Source organism: Electrophorus electricus, chromosome 21 (assembly GCF_041902795.1).
Source record: "Electrophorus electricus isolate QZ-2024a chromosome 21, ASM4190279v1, whole genome shotgun sequence".
In the NCBI taxonomy this organism is placed as follows: domain Eukaryota; kingdom Metazoa; phylum Chordata; class Actinopteri; order Gymnotiformes; family Gymnotidae; genus Electrophorus; species Electrophorus electricus.
The window spans coordinates 717501-725000 of NC_137517.1; the positions used below are offsets into that span (position 1 = coordinate 717501).

Consider the following 7500-nt stretch of genomic DNA (forward strand, 5'->3'; position numbering starts at 1 on the left):
TCACACCGCACACCAGCCTGACAACAGCCCCACTCACACCCCACACCAGCCGGACAACAGCTCCACTCACACCCCACACCAGCCTGACAACAGCCCCACTGACACCCCACACCAGCCTGAAAACAGCTCCACTAACACCGCACACCAGCCTGACAACAGCCCCACTGACAACCCACACCAGCCTGACAACAGCCCCACTGACACCCCACACCAGCCTGACAACAGCTCCACTCACACGGCACACCAGCCTGACAACAGCCCCACTCACATGCCACACCAGCCTGACAACAGCTCCACTCACACCCCACACCAGCCTGACAACAGCCCCACTGACACCCCACACCAGCCTGACAACAGCTCCACTCACACCGCACACCAGCCTGACAACAGCCCCACTCACATGCCACACCAGCCTGACAACAGCTGCACTCACACCCCACACCAGCCTGACAACAGCCCCACTGACACCCCACACCAGCCTGACAACAGCTCCACTCACAACCCACACCAGCCTGACAACAGCCCCACTCACACCCCACACCAGCCTGACAACAGCTCCACTCACACCCCACACCAGCCTGACAACAGCCCCACTGACACCCCACACCAGCCTAACAACAGCTCCACTCACAACCCACACCAGCCTGACAACAGCCCCACACCAGCCTGACAACAGCTCCACTCACACCGCACACCAGCCTGACAACAGCCGCACTCACACGCCACACCAGCCTGACAACAGCTCCACTGACACCCCACACCAGCCTAACAACAGCTCCACTCACAACCCACACCAGCCTGACAACAGCCCCACTGACACCCCACACCAGCCTGACAACAGCTCCACTCACACGCCACACCAGCCTGAAAACAGCCCCACTCACACGCCACACCAGCCTAACAACAGCCCCACTGACACCCCATACCAGCCTGACCACAGCCCCACTGACACCCCACACCAGCCTGACAACAGCCCCACTGACACCCCACACCAGCCTGACAACAGCTCCACTCACACCGCACACCAGCCTGACAACAGCCGCACTCACACGCCACACCAGCCTGACAACAGCCCCACTGACACCCCACACCAGCCTGACAACAGCCCCACTGACACCCCACACCAGCCTGACAACAGCTCCACTGACACCCCACACCAGCCTAACAACAGCCCCACTGATACCCCACACCAGCCTAACAACAGCTCTACTCACACGCCACACTCTTAAGAGTTCGGATTCACGCCATTAATATGCAAAATGTAGACAGTATACACTTTGGGCCCCAGATGCACGCCTGGGATCAAAGGTAACCAGGCCATGCACTGCAGAGGCACACGGTTTTTGGCGCCCTCTAGCGACTAACTCGAGAACCATCCAGCACAGATGACCTGTGAAGATTTGCTGAATTCTTATTTATTTCCACAAAATATTAAAAATATCATAGTAAAAAAAACAAAAAACAACAACAACAACAATATAAAACACAATACACCCATACTATTAAATAGAAGTAACAGCACCAGTCTCTACTCCCAGTGTGAACACCAGTCTCTCTACTCCCAGTATGAACACCAGTCTCTCTACTCCCAGTATGAATACCAATCTCTTCGCTCCCAGTACCCCTACCCAACACACACACACACTTTAATACAACCCAAACATTGGCTCAGGACCTGAAAATACACATCTACAAAAACAAAAAGTGCTGTAAGCGAACACCATCACTACAGTAGCAGCGGTGTGTGTGTGTGTTTGTGTGTGTGTGTGTGTGTATGTTGGCATGTGTGTATGTAGGTGTGTGTGTGTGTGTGCGTGTTTGTGTGTGTAGGTGTGTGTGCGTTTGTGTGTGTAGGTGTGTGTGTGTGTGTGTAGTATATTAGAAGTAGCTTACTGCTGTTTAACTCCTCATCTCAGCTTCACAGGAGACGCAGACAAACTGACTCCAGATCAGTTCCAGTGTGTCACATTCCTAGTGATTGTTTAAATATCCTCATCAGAGCTGCTCAGAGAAGGGAACGTGTGCCTGCCCTCTGACATTAACTCCAGTAGTAGGGTAATCCTGCCACAGGATGGCAGTAGAGAGACGTGCTGCCTCTGAGTTCAGCATTCTGCTCAGGAAAGACTGCAGCCAAGATTCCAGCTGACTGCTGAGGTCATCAATGGGGGGCAGAAAACCGTAGGGATGTTAGAGTATACTGACACTCTGTATGTGTGTTTGAGAGTACGTGTGTGTTTGTGTGCATGTGTGTGTGTGTGTCTATGTGTGTGTGTGCGTGTGTGTGCATGTGTTTGTGTGTGTGTGTGTGTCTATGTGTGTGTATGCGTGTGTACGTGTGTGTGTCTGTGTGTGTGTGTATGTCTGTGTGTGTGTGTGTGTGTGTGTGTGTGTGTGCATGCAAAAAATGGCCTAAGCTCTAATTTCACAAACTGAGTGCAGACACACACCCACCCACACCCACACACACACCTGCAGCTGGTGTTCAGTTATGAGTGTTATGCAGCTCAAGGATTGCTTGGTACTTCTGAGACTGTTTTGGGTTCATTCAAGTTTGTGTTGAATACGCTGCGTACAGGCCACAGAAGTAAACAATGTCTGTGCAAGTGTTTCAGTCACAAAAGCCTCCATTCACTGCCCCCTAGAGGACTCACTCTGCGCACACTGCCCCCTAGAGGACTCACTCTGCATGTCTTATCTTTCACTGCAGATTATACTCACATAAACTAGGTAAGATAACACTGTAATGTTGTATATGACTGTATTTTGATTGTGTATGACTGTGTATGATGATGCATAAGTGTGTATGTTGTATATGACTGTGTATTACTGTAAATGACTGTGTATGACTGTAAATGGCTGTGAATATCTGTATGATTGTGCATGACTGTATGACTGTATGATTGTGTATGACTGTATGATGTATGATTGTGTATATTGTGTATATTGTAAATGACTGTACATGACTGTGTATGCTTGTGTATGACTGTGTATGATTATATATGATTGTGTATGACTGGGTATGACTGTATGATTGTGTATGACTGTGTATGACTGTATATGACTGTGTATGACTGCGAATAAATAAATATGATTGTGTATGATTATATATGATTGTGTATGATTGTGTATGACTGTGTATAATTGTGTATGACTGTATAAGTTGTGTATGACTGTGTATGTTGTGTATATTGTATATGACTGTGTATGACTGTATATGATAAAAATATGATTGTGTATTATTGAGTATGACTGTGTATGATTGTGTATGACTGTGTAGGACTGTGTATGATTATATATGATTGTGTATGACTGTGTATGATTGTGTGTGATAATATATGATTGTGTATGACTGTAAATGACTGTGTATGAATGTGTATTACTGTAAATGACTGTGTATGACTGTGTATGATTGTGTATGATTATATATGATTGTGTATGATGGTGTATGACTGTGTATGACTGTAAATGAATGTGTATGATATAAATATGATTGTGTATGATTGTGTATGTGTATGATTATATATGATTGTGTATGATTGTGTATGACTGTGTATGATTAAATATGATTGTGTATGACTGTGTATGACTGTAAATGACTGCAAATGACTCTATGACTGTGTATGACTGTGTATGATAGAAATATGATTGGGTATGATTGTGTATGACTGTGTATGACTGTGTATGATTATATATGATTGTGTGTGACTGTGTATGATTGTGTATGACTGTATGACTATGTATGATTGTGTATCTGTATGACTGAGTATGATCGAGTACGGCTGTGTATGGCTGTGTATGATTGTGTATGGCTGTGTATGTCTATGTATGATTGTGTATGACTGTGTATGTGTATGATTATATATGATTGTGTATGACTGTGAATGATTGAGTATAACTGTGTATGACTATGTATGATTGTGTATGACTGTGTATGTGTATGATTATATATGATTGTGTATGACTGTGTAAGATTGTGTATGACTGTGACTCATTTTATTGCTAAAAGATTTTTCTTACATTTCAGCACATGAATAATTAAATTAGACAATATTAGCTGAATTTTTCTTATTGTTGATTTATTTAGGTAAATATAGCAGAATTTCTTTGTTACTCTGGTCATTTAAATTGTGTGCGTGTGCATGTGCGTGTTTGTGTGTGTGTGTGTGTGTGTGTGTGTGTGTGTGTGTGTGTGTGTGTGTGTCCCACACCCCCCCCACACACACACACACCCCACACAATCACACACATACACCCCCCCTACACACACACCCCCACACAATCACATACATACATCCCCCCACACAATCACATACATACACTCCCCCACACAATCACACACATACACCCCCCCACACACACCCAACACAATCACACACATACACCCCCCCCACACACCCCACACAATTACACACATACACCCACCCCACACACACACACCCCACACAATCACACACATACACCCCCCCACAAACACACACACATACACGCACCCCCCCACACACCCCCCCCACACAATCACACACATACACCCCCCCACAAACACACACACCCCACACAATCACACGCATACACCCCCCTACACACACCCCACACAATCACACACATACACCCCCCACACACACACACCCCACACAATCACACACATACACACACACCCACACACACCCCACACAATCACACACATACACCCCCCACACACACATACACCCCCCCACACACACCTCACACAATCACACACATACACCCCCACACACACACCCCACACAATCACACACACACCCCACACAATCACAAATACACCCCCCACACACACACCGCACACAATCACACACATACACCCCCACACAATCACAAATACACCCCCTGACACACACACATCCCACACAATCACACACATACACCCCCCCACACACACCTCACACAATCACACACATACACCCCTCCACACACATACACCCCCCCACACACACCCCACACAATCACACACACACCCCACACAATCACAAATACGCCCCCCACACACATCCCACACAATCACACACATACACCCCCCCACACACACACCCCACACAATCACACATATACACCCCCCCACACACCCCACACATACACCCACCCCCCACACACACACCCCACACAATCACACACATACACCCCCCCACACACACCTCACACAATCACACACACACCCCACACAATCACAAATACACCCCCCGACACACACACATCCCGCACAATCACACACATACACCCCCCCACACACACCTCACACAATCACACACACCCCACACAATCACAAATACATCCCCCCACACAATCACACACATACACCCCCCCACACACACCCCACACAATCACACACATACACCCCCCACACACACCCCACACAATCACACACATACACCCCCCCACACACACCCCACACAATCACACACATACACCCCCCCCACACACACCTCACACAATCACACACATACACCCCCCCACACACACCTCACACAATCACACACACACCCCACACAATCACAAATACACCCCCCGACACACACACATCCTGCACAATCACACACATACACCCCCCACACACACCTCACACAATCACACATATACACCCCCCACACACATACACCCCCCACACACACACCCCACACAATCACACACACACCCAACACAATCACAAATACACCCCCCCCACACAATCACACACATACACCCCCCCCACACACACCCCACACAATCACACACATACACCCCCCCACACACACCCCACACAATCACACACATACACCCCCCCCACACAGACCTCACACAATCACACACATACACCCCCTGACACACACACCCCACACAATCACAAATACACCCCCTGACACACACACCCCACACAATCACAAATACACCCCCTGACACACACACCCCACACAATCACACACATACACCCCCCCACACACACCCCACACAATCACACACATACACCCCCCCACACACACCTCACACAATCACACACACACCCCACACAATCACACACATACACCCCCCACACACCCCACACAATCACACACATACACCCCCCCCACACACCCCACACAATCACACACATACACCCCCACACACACACCCCACACAATCACACACACCCCACACAATCACACACATACACCCCACCACACACAATCACACACATACACCCCCCCACACACACACCCCACACAATCACACATACACCCCCACACACACCCCACACAATCACACACATACACCCACCCCCCACACACACACACCACACAATCACACACATACACCCCCCACACACACTCCACACAATCAGACACATACACCCCCACACACACATACACCCCACACAATCACACACATACACCCCCCCCACACATACACCCCACACAATCACACATACACCCCCCCACACACATACACCCCACACAATCACACACATACACACCCGCCACACACACCCCACACAATCACACACATACACCCACCCCCCACACACACACACCACACAATCACACACATACACCCCCCACACACACCCCACACAATCAGACACATACACCCCCACACACACATACACCCCACACAATCACACACATACACCCCCCCCACACATACACCCCACACAATCACACATACACCCCCCCCACACATACACCCCACACAATCACACACATACACCCCCACACACACATACACCACACAATCACACACATACACCCCCACACACACCCCACACAATCACACACATACACCCCACACAATCACACACATACACCCCCACACACACATACACCACACAATCACACACATACACCCCCCACACACCCCACACAATCACACACATACACCCCCCCACACACCCCACACAATCACACACATACACCCCCACACACACACCCCACACAATCACACACACCCCACACAATCACACACATACACCCCACCACACACAATCACACACATACACCCCCACACACACACACCCCACACAATCACACATACACCCCCACACACACCCCACACAATCACACACATACACCCACCCCCCACACACACACACCACACAATCACACACATACACCCCCCACACACACCCCACACAATCAGACACATACACCCCCACACACACATACACCCCACACAATCACACACATACACCCCCCCCACACATACACCCCACACAATCACACATACACCCCCCCACACACATACACCCCACACAATCACACACATACACACCCGCCACACACACCCCACACAATCACACACATACACCCACCCCCCACACACACACACCACACAATCACACACATACACCCCCCACACACACCCCACACAATCAGACACATACACCCCCACACACACATACACCCCACACAATCACACACATACACCCCCCCACACATACACCCCACACAATCACACATACACCCCCCCACACACATACACCCCACACAATCACACACATACACCCCCCCCACACAT

The 7500-nt window shown here is 49.1% G+C and overlaps 1 protein-coding gene across 8 annotated transcripts in view; it reads right to left on the minus strand.

Moving 5' to 3' along the window:
- Window positions 1-7500, minus strand: part of LOC113572714 (disks large homolog 4-like) — a 121556-nt gene that overhangs the window by 98514 nt on the left and 15542 nt on the right. The window lies entirely within an intron of this gene.